Raw genomic sequence first — 11,110 nt, 5'->3', positions numbered from 1 at the left:
CATGCGCAGAAACACTAAACTCCGCCCAGAGTCTTATTATCATAGACACACAAAATTACACTTTTCTCAAATATTTTATTAACCGGTGCATTTTTCATGTAAAATGTATCTATAAAATTCAGTAAATATAAAATGAAAAAAGCACATTTATTGGTTTCTATTAGAAAAACCATGAAGAATGTTTTTACCATTAAAATCATTACAAAAGTTTCTAATGCGTTTTCTTATTCTATGGGATTTAAATGCGTTTTATTGACACAACATTCCTCCATATGACCAGTAAACACAGACTATCTTCAATTAAAACCCGTATTCTCAATAAATGCATCCATTACAATTGCTGTGATGGTTTCTATTTATTTTCAGCAGAAATGTAAAAAGTTATTGGCCAACAGTACAAGTGCAATTCAAATTGGATATCCTCCAGATGCGTTTATTATTTATACCAGCGCAATAATACTTTGCTTTCTGTTGTTGTTAATGAATAACCAAAATTTCCAAGCAGTCTGATTTAATTGGCGCATCCTCGCATTTATTTTAAACAGATTATGCGAGCCCTACAGGGAGATGGAAATGAACAGCATCTCTAAGCCTTTACAGTGAGTCTAAAGTGATTGACAGGGCGCCTATATCCGTGCAATATCATCCAGCTCACGTTTTCATTTTGCCCTTCGCGACACCATCTGACGCCCAAATTAACCCCCGGCGGCGGCTGCAGGAGGGCGTCGGGTTTCCTAATCAGCTGCTGATTGCGCGACGGCGCTGCGGGAGCGCGCAGCGGTGACCGTCTTTACGCATGCTTTGATTGTTTTCAGTCAGTGTGACAGCTTCTCATCAACGTGGTCAACAGACGGCCACAAGTGCCAAACGAACAGTCTGCGCGCATGCGCACCCGCTCACACGCGCAACCGGTTTATAAAGGTGGTTTATCTACAAATTGCCATAAAGAAGTTACTTATGAGGTAAAGAAGCAGACATTAGTAAACATTGTGACAACACACGAAGTGAACTTTCTGTGTTGGCAGTGTTAGCTGTAAAACTTTATGCTCCTTCCTACATCCGGGCAGAATTTTACAGAAGAGGATGTTGTATGAAATCAACAGCAGGTTTGTGCAGTGTTACTCATGCAGACGTGTTCAAACATCATCTAGTAGGCCTATAGGCAGTATGAATAGAGCTTTAAAGATTGAAGGTTGTGTAGATGTTTGCCTTTGTGTATTGTTTGAATACTTTATTGGTTTGCAGTGGGAATGGAAGTATGCTTGTGTATTTATATTTACATAAATCAATACAATATATTATAGACACGCCGATAGGTAGATAAATAGATCGATAGATGGATGGATGGATGGATGGTAGTCAACCAAACACGCAATGACTAGTTGTTACCACTAGATGGCAGCGCTGCACTTATATATTTTTGGCCCCATTCAGCATCTTTATGATTGTGTAAAGAGCTACAATTTATCATTCCACAAAATATATAGTTTTCTTTCTTTCGTTCTTTCTGTCTTATATAGTCCTATTTTTTATTATATGACCTTATGTTAGATACAGATAATTGATGGTTATTCCACTTTAGTCATCTGCATGATATTCGTAGTGAACTGTCTCTATTTTAACAGCAAGGCGTTCATATACGCTTAATACAATCTGAAATAATTGTTTTGAATAATTGTACAGTATCAGCACAATTTATCATCACAACAAAAAATTATTTATCACAATTCTTAAGAACTTGAAATAATTGTTTTTAGCTGCTATTGTATGTATTTGTTTGTGGTATTTTTACTGTGTGTGTTTTTATACCAGTTTATCTTGTGTATGTTTTTTATGTTTATAACATGTGCCTATTTGACAGTTGCACTGTCAGGAACATCCCTCCCCTGCTGAATAGCCTTGCCAAATTAGCATATAATTATCATATTATTACCATTTCATTATCATACCAGAATCAGCATTAGTAAAAGTGGGTGCCTTACATCCTCCCCCCCCCTCTCTCTCTCTCTCTCTCTCTCTCTCCCTCTCTCTCTCTCTCTCTCTCTCGTTGTCTTTCCTTCTTTCCTTCAGTGTTCCAGTTTCTATGTTTTCTAGATTTTGTATAGCAGCTGTATGTCTGCCCTGTATTTGTCTGTTCAGGCCGCTGGTCACTGTGTCTCCTGAATGAAATGGTTTAATAAAATCAGTGTCTGTGAGCTGTAAACAGGTCGGTTCTGAGGCCATGTGAGTGTATTACACACCTGCAGGTGGTCTAACATCTCTCCAGCAGTATAATTACTTCCCGGTGTTCACAGAAATCACCTCAGACTTACCTCACACCTAAAACGTTTAACAGAGACACCTGCATCTTTCTGTTCACATTCATTGGAAAGGTTAAAACGGCAGTGTAAACATTCCCATATTTTCCTCTTAAAGCTCATATGTATATTAGATTTTATAGAAAGACCCTGGAAGAGTGTCCTAGGTCCAGTTCTCATGCCCCCCTCTCTCTCTTTCTCTCTCTCTCTCGCCTCCATTTCAATATTAAAGACAGTCTTATTTAAGCTTCGACTCTAGGGTGGCCACGAACTGGAATTTTCCCCAAAGTGCTCCAATCCATCACAGGGACAACTGTGGGCCAACCATCCATATATCATTTTTGAGCAGGGAGGAAGGCTGGGGGTTGAACGGAGAGGACGAGAGGCAATGCGGGTGGGTTGATCTTGCCAGTAGGGGGGTACAGGAAATGTGAGGTATAGGATATCATAATCTAACCGCTGATTTGAATTTGTCATAATAAATGAAAACACTCTCTTCCCTAGCCCATCAAAAGCTTCAGAGATCTGAAGCTTTTGATGGGCTATCAATCTATTCTACATATCAGGCACGTGCACAGGTAGGGCTCAACCTGTGCAGAACACATGCCCTTTTTGGAGTTTTTTTTTTTCTTCAACAAATCAATGCTATTGGTAACCCTTTACATCTGTTTGTCTGTCTGTTTTACAATTATATTGATCAAATTAAAGGTATAAAAATTTTTTTTGGATCTGCTAAAACTGTCAGTCAAACCTTTTAACTCCGCCCCCTGAGTGCAACGAATTTAAGCTTCACAGCAGAGCAGCTGAACGTCTTGCAGTTAAAGGCGCTCTAAGCGAATTGACACGTTTTAGACCATAAAACATTTTTTGTTACATACCGGAAACATCTCCTCAATATCTGCTTGCTGCCTGTCCGCTGATCAAACTGTAAAAAACCGCGATCTCTGTAGACAGCCCAGGCTTCACAAACAGCAATATCAACATAGTGGCCAAACCTAGCACCACAAAACAAAACAAAGTATTCCAGCCAATAAACGACAAAAAGGATTTGGGGGTGGGGGTTGGGCGCATTCATGAAAGCACGGAAGGGAAGGGGAGGGGGAGGAGTTAGCTACGCTCCGTCTGTTTGAAAACAGTTCAAACGTCAACAATAACTAACGTCTCGCAAATTCGCTTAGAGAGCCTTTAATAAATATCTTGTTGTTTGAGTACAACATTGTCTTTTTACGAAAGAAACACTAGTATGTCTGTAACGGCTCATGTGTTATGAATTCGAGCAGGGCCGGATTGTCCATATAGACGAGATTGGGCGAGTGGGGACCAAGGGCTCAAAAACTGCGACCAAATGGAGTTTTGATCTTTAAAGGTCCTGTTCTTTCTGTGTTTTTGATGCTTTGATTGTGTTCACAGTGCACAATATGTTCATGTTTGAAGTGTAAAGAAACGCTGTATTTTTCACACAATTTACTTATCTGTATAGCGCTGTTTTCACTGTCCTAAAAATGGGCTGAAGTCTTCCTTGTTATGTGAAGTACCTCCTTCAGAAATAAGTAACGAGTTCTGATTGTGTAGTTTGTTTAATGTGTTGTGATTTGACAGCTTAGCATGCCATTAGCTTAGCTGGCGACTGACGTATTCCTGTGGGCGGAGTTTAGTCAAAAACTGTTCTACTGACATCATTAAAGCAGGAAGTAGAGGGCTGTAGTCCAAACCGGCCGTTCGCTGTAGGCTTTGACAGGCGGATTCTGTTAAATAAAATATATCGCCTGGCAGTGAACTTTGAGCTTTATCATTTTACAAGTATTATTTATGCTATTATAGCAACATTACACACTAACTAGGGTTTAAAAATGGGATCAGAAAGAATGTGACCTTTAATATCCCCCCTATTCCCCCCTCTTCTCAATGATATACATTTACATGTTAACCAAATATATAAAAAATTAGCTCATAAAACCAAACAGAATAGCTAAAACATATTTTTCTTCAAACATACTTTTATTGAACTTTATGTATGCAAAGCAGAGAAAAATGAAAATTAATATATTACACAATTAAATAATAGGGAGTGCAGAAGAGCATTTCACAAACACATGACTCTACAAATAATACAGACAACCACACAGGATGCAAATTGTTAAAGCCAACTTTACATCTAGAAGGCCAGATGCTTTGCACTGTATATTGCCACCCTATCATAAAATGTCATTTTTCATTCATTAAAAGTGAGTGTTTCAATCATTAATAGTGAATAAATATAAAGCTTTTGAGATGATTATTCTGTGCTAATTATTTGAAAGGGGGGTCCCCTTTTTCAGTTTCAGCACATACCACTCAAAAGGTCTGTGCATGGCCCTGTATTACATGTGTTTTGAGCAATGCAGATAAGGGTGACACTTTACAATTATGTTGTTAACATTAGTTTTTGCATATTAGCATTAACATGAACTAACAATGAGTAAGACTTCTGCACCATTTATTAATTAATTTAAGCATTTATTAATACATTTTTAAAATCAAAAGTTGTAACTGCAAACATCAGTTAATGCACAATGAACTGACACAAACAATTGTATTGGCATTAACTAACACTAACAAAGATTAATAACTGCTGAACAATAAATTGCTAGTTCATGTTAGCTAATGCATTTACAAACCAATTTGTAAAGTTTTACCCAGATAGCAATAGCACAGCTGTATAAGTATTGTTATTACAGGGTGCTTGCAAACATCACCCTTAAATAAATACTTATGGACTATGCAGTGTTGGGTGTAGTTACTGTAATTTAATAACTTATTCATTAAAATGTAAGGTATTACTCTTATTTTTCAGTAATTTAATTGCAGTTACTTCTGATGTAATTGAATTAAATACATTGTATGGACTGTAGAACAATTATATATAATACAATAGTGGATTTAACATCAAACTTTAAAGTCTAACATTAAAATGCATGTTTTGAGCTCTCACTTTAAATACTTTGGTGAGTTAATAAGAATAATGATAACAGTTCTTACTATTAACTGGTTGGTTATTAGCATTAATAAGATATTGGTTGTTTATCAATTCTTAAAAGCACCTTTAAAAGTGTGACCACAATAATTTATGTACTTTTATATGATTTATTCGAGCTGTTTTAAGCCTCTCTTTGTATATCATTTACTAAATATAATTTAGATTATAAAGTAATAAGTAAGGAAATAGTTTTTGGAGAGAGTAATTTGTACAGTAATCTAATTACATGATTGAAGTAATCAGTAACTAATGAATCACTTTTTTGAGTAACTTACACAACACTGACTGTATGTATGGTTAGGAATTTGAACAAAATGTAAAATAGTGCTAGAGATCATATCTCAATTTGTGTTGCTTGTTGAGTAGACTGAGATGGATTCGGATTTTGGATGATAACATATAGGAAAAACATATAGAGTTTCCAGTAGGGGTGTGCCAGAGTTTACAAATAAAGCTCAAATAAAGATCCATCCACCAATAATTTAATAAAGAGAAAGGTTGGGAATCAGTAACATAGACTTACATTAAAGAAGGACATCAAGGATTGTGATATCATGGAGACAGCTGTTTTGATTTCGGCAAGCAAACAACTACCTAGAAATGCATTTTTATTTGCATTTTAGAGATGCTTTTATGTGACTTACAGGCATTAAATCAAACCCATGACTATTGCACTGCTAATGCATTACCATAGAAAACCTCATGGCAACACCCTGGCAACCACCCACAACTCTCTAGCATCATAAAGGTGACTGCACATTTTCATTTGGACTTTTAAGAAGAAAATAACAGTTTTAATAAAAACCACAATGCCTATATGATTGACAGGCATCACAACAACAGTGTTTGGGTAACATCTCTTACTCTCTGTTTGCAAAACATGAGCATAAACAGAAGGCTGCGCGGGATCAGGTCGCTGTGGTACAGATGTTTTAATTGCGTTTGTGTCAGTGTGAAACACGATTAGCGTTTCTGCTCATTAAGGAGCTGATGGGCCCCTCGTTCCGACACCTCGCTAATGCGCTAACACGCTAACACCTCACACATCACATTCAGACGCAAAGACTGAAACAAAATCTAATCAGAGAAGACAGCAACACATATACTTAACCCACCGCAGCAATTAGATGATCATTTGCTGAATTCTTTGTGTCTGTGTGTGTGTATGTGCTGTAATTACATAATGGATGGTTGAATAAAGCTGCATTTGGTGCGGTGAGGTCCTCAGGCCCCCACTGCAATGAGATGTTTTCTTCTTTGGGTAACAGCTACACTTATGTGAATTATATGCATGCAATTTGAACTTGGTGCTTTTTCCACACTGAGCATTCTGTTTTCATCTTCCAGGACAGGTCATGAAAAGCTGTTCAGATGATGGCTGATATTCTTCAGTTCTTTATCAAACCCTCAATGATGCTGAACGCAAGGTCAGATTCCTTAAATCATCATTTCCCAGGTGTAAAAGTGCACGAAAATACACTTTATTAGGTACACTAAGGGGCGGTTTCCCGAACAGGGATTAGCTTAAGCCAGGACTAGGCCTTAGTTTAATTAGGAAATATAACTAGTTTTAATAAACATCCCTTACTTAAAACATTACTTGTGCGCATTTTTAAGCAAAACAAAGGGTACTGATCTTGTTTTCAGTTTGGACAGCTTTAAAAAAAAATTAAGTCTTAGACTAGTCTTACCCCTGTCCGGGAAACCGCCCCTAAATGTACTATTTTCACACACTAATTTTGTACTTAATTAGGATTTTTTATTGTCATTCCAAAACATGGTACTTGACCTTGAACAAAATTAGTAAGTGAGGTCCGGTTAAAACCATTCACAATAAATAACTAAACTACACATCAATAAATACAATAAATATAAATACAAAGTAATTAGGACAGCAAGTTCAGTTTGCCAGTTCTGAAATTGGCAGTGTTAAAAGTCTCACGCCTTCTGGATAGAAGCTGTTTTTTAACCTTGATGTTCCCGGTTCTGAAGCTACGCAACCTCCTTTCTGAAGATAGAGGGTCAAACAGTCTATTAGCAGGGTGGGAGAAATTTTTTAAGATGCTTAATATAGACGGTTTCAGCAGTGACAACATAAGCAAGCGGCTTTAGTGCAAAACACGTAACTTCCGGTAAACTCGGCTAAGAATAAAATCCAACAAAATCTGTTTACAGTAGTTTATTTATATAACAAGCAAAATAAACAACACGTAGATTACCTAGGAAACCAAAACATTTGTTATTATCAATGAGGTATTTGTTTAACAGTTCAATTTCAGCAACTATTCAGACCATTAAACAAACAGAAACCAGAAGTAAAGTTAGGACCAGACGCTTGATCGCGTCACCGCACGTGTGTCTGATGAAACGTGCGTCTATACAAAAAATTTGTATTTAGTACAATTTAAAGGATCATTTACTCACCCTTAAAGAAAAACACCACTGTTTTCAATATTTTACTATGTATACCTCAAATTAGACAAATTAATACATACTTATCTTTTTTTAATGTGTACACTTAATCTTTGTATAACGCGTCATGAATGTGTTAGCATTTAGCCTGTAGCCCAATTCATTCCTAAGGATCCAAACAGGGATGAATTTAGAAGCCACCAAACACTTTCATGTTTTCCCTATTTAAAGACTGTTACATAAGTAGTTACACAAGTAAGTATGGTGGCACAAAATAAAACTTGGCGATATTTTTAAGCTGATAAAAATGAGAACTATGTTGCATATATAGGCATGTATTAATTTGTCTAATTTGAGGTAAGAACATAGTAAAATATTGAAAGATTGTGGGGTTTAAGTTGTTATAAACCTGTCTGAATTTCTTTGTTCTGTTGAACACAAATTAAGATATATTGAAAAATGTTAATGACGAAACAGATCTGGGCCGGGTTTCCCGATAACGATTGAACTTAGCACTTAAGAGCGCTTTCTACGAGCTACTTAACGAACATTCGTTGTTCATTTACGTGCGTTTCCCAAAGATGCACGTGAAACGATCGCTCGCAGCTGGGTTTTAAAGGGACACAAGGCAGCATTTTTATGTTAATAAATCATCTTCGTAAGTCGGTATATGGTTAAATGACTCATTACTGTACGAATGAAGACTCTCTCGCCCGCCCCTACCGTCTGTAGGAAGAATACCCCACTTGCAAGTTCGCTGTATCCGACCCGGTGTCCTTCAGTCTTAGATAAAGAACGCATTTACTCCCAGACACTAGGGGGAGCTAGGAGAGAAATAATACTCAGACTTGCCTTGTGTGCCTTTAAGTGCTACTTACGGGTCGCTATCCATTTGTCAAGTGCTGAAATGTCACCAATAGAATGACTTGAATTTGTAGCTGAAGCTTGTTTAGGCTAATGATCTTCAGCCGATGTGCAGTAATATTTTTAATAATATATTTTCATTATTGTTCAATGACTTTTTAAATGTTTTAATAATTTATTTAATATTCTTTTCCGTATTTAGTTAGGACTCGTCGCACTGCAATGCCTTCTGCTTTCTATTATAGTTTAGATTATTATTATTATTTGTTGCTTATTATCTATGTTTATTTATTATTATGGATTATTGCATTTTACCGTAAATATTTATTTGGTTTCTTTAATTAGATACCATTTCCCTTCAAAACAATGTTTAGATTAATTATAGCAGCAATCGGTATGAACCATTTATCAATTTGCTAAACCAACTTTTACCAAAATACAAAAAACTTTTACCAACTTGTACAAAATACGTTTTCCTTCTTTATAAATGTATGTTTAGCCATTTAAATTTGATTTCTCATTTGAATTTTAAATATATTATATTATATATTTAATATAAAATAAACAAAGACGAACCCAATAAATAAATATAGCCTACATTGAAAACATTACATTATCGTCATTGCAGGAGTGCAATTTGCTGGTTGTCCTGTAGGTGACTTTGTAACTCTGTTGTCTTACGATGCACTTATGAATGAACGATTACTCCAGACCACTCGTAGATCTACGATGATTTTCAAGTGCAACTTAAGTAGCACTTGAAAATCATCGTAGATCTACGAGTGCTCTGGATTAATCGTTAATTCACAAGTGCATCGTAAGACAACAGTGTTACAAGGTCACCTGCCAGCAAATTGCACTTTTGCAATAACGATAATGTAATGTTTTAAATGTATATTTATTTATTGGGTTTTCTTTGTTTATTTGTTTAAATTACTTTAATATATTATATTTAAAATTCAAAAGAGAAATACAATTTAAATGACTAAAATAAATTAATAAAGAAGGAAAACGTATTTGGTACAATTTTGGTAAAAGTTGGGATAGCAAATTGATAAATGATTCCTACCAATTGCTGCTATAATTCATCTAGGCTACAGTAAAAAAAATGTTTTGAAGGGGATGGCATCTGATTAAAGAAACCAAATAAATATTTATGGTACAATGCAATAATCCATAATAATAAATAAACATAGATAATAAACAACAATAATAATAATCTAAACTATAATAAAAAATGCAGAAGGCATTTTGCAGTGGGACTAAATATGGAAAATAATATTTCATTATGAACAATTTTAAAACATTTAAAAAGTCATTAAACAATAATAAAAAATATAATAAAAAATATTAGTGCACATCGGCTAAAGATCATTAGCCTAAACAAGCTTCTGCTACAAATTTGAGTCATTCTATTGGTGACATTTCAGCACTTGACAAACGGATAGCGACTCGTAAGTAGCACTTAAAAGGTTTTAAGTTAAAACCCAGCTGCAAGCGATCGTTATACGTGCATCAGATTTGCTTGTTTTAAGATAACTTCAGTTCATCAAAGTGAACTTAACTGTTTAAAGCAAAATTTATTTTAAAGCAACACTATGTAGTTTTTTTTACCTTTAAATAATGTCTCTTAAATTATTTCAGTGATAGAACAACTTTTAACTGGACAAATTGTACTGTTGCTGCAACCTGAGCAGCCACCTAGCTGCTACAAGCACACTCTGAAAGTGGCGGTGGAGGGTAGGAAACACAGCCCCGCCCCTCCCCCTGCCTGCAGAAGAGTGTCTGATACCAGGCACTGTTGTGCTTTTCAACCACATGGGGGAGCTGTAAGTCATTTTTACATTGAAACTACATAGTGTTGCTTTAATACATTGTTAGAAAAAAATATATAAAAAATGCACCCTAGCTGTCACAGGTGCGGTACCCTTTTAAGTTTATACTTCTAAAAAATTCAACATTATATTAAAGTTTATATTAGTAGCTCAAAGGTATATATTGGTACTAAATTTATGCATATCTGTACCTAAATGGTACATATAAGGACCTTTATAAAGGGTACTGCCCAAGTGACAGCTACCATTTTTTGACCAGTTTGTCTGACAGTTTATTTAGTATACTTTAAAACAAATATAAATAAACTTTTATTTTGTACATTTGCCGTGTACAACTTTTACACAAAACGTTTGTGCATAAAAATAATACTTGCTGGTATTTTAAGTATATTTTTAGTACATTCATGTACATTTAGTATATCCAATTTTAATTGGATTTTAGCTTGAGGTGTCCTTTCTATTTTCTCTCGATAGTTGTCATCAGAAACATGAATAAATTGAATATGACAAAAATATGTTTACATTTAGTTACAACAGGGTTTCCCAACCTGGGTTGTTACAAAACTGCAGGGGTTTAAAACCTCAGGAATCATTCACATTAGTCATTATAATGTCAGATTGGGTACAAATTATCTCTTTAAGGTGCACATTTTTACTCTATAGAATGCACACAAATCTTAGTTTTT

Source organism: Paramisgurnus dabryanus, chromosome 1 (genome assembly GCF_030506205.2).
Source record: "Paramisgurnus dabryanus chromosome 1, PD_genome_1.1, whole genome shotgun sequence".
Taxonomy (NCBI): domain Eukaryota; kingdom Metazoa; phylum Chordata; class Actinopteri; order Cypriniformes; family Cobitidae; genus Paramisgurnus; species Paramisgurnus dabryanus.
This window is presented reverse-complemented; position numbering follows the sequence as displayed.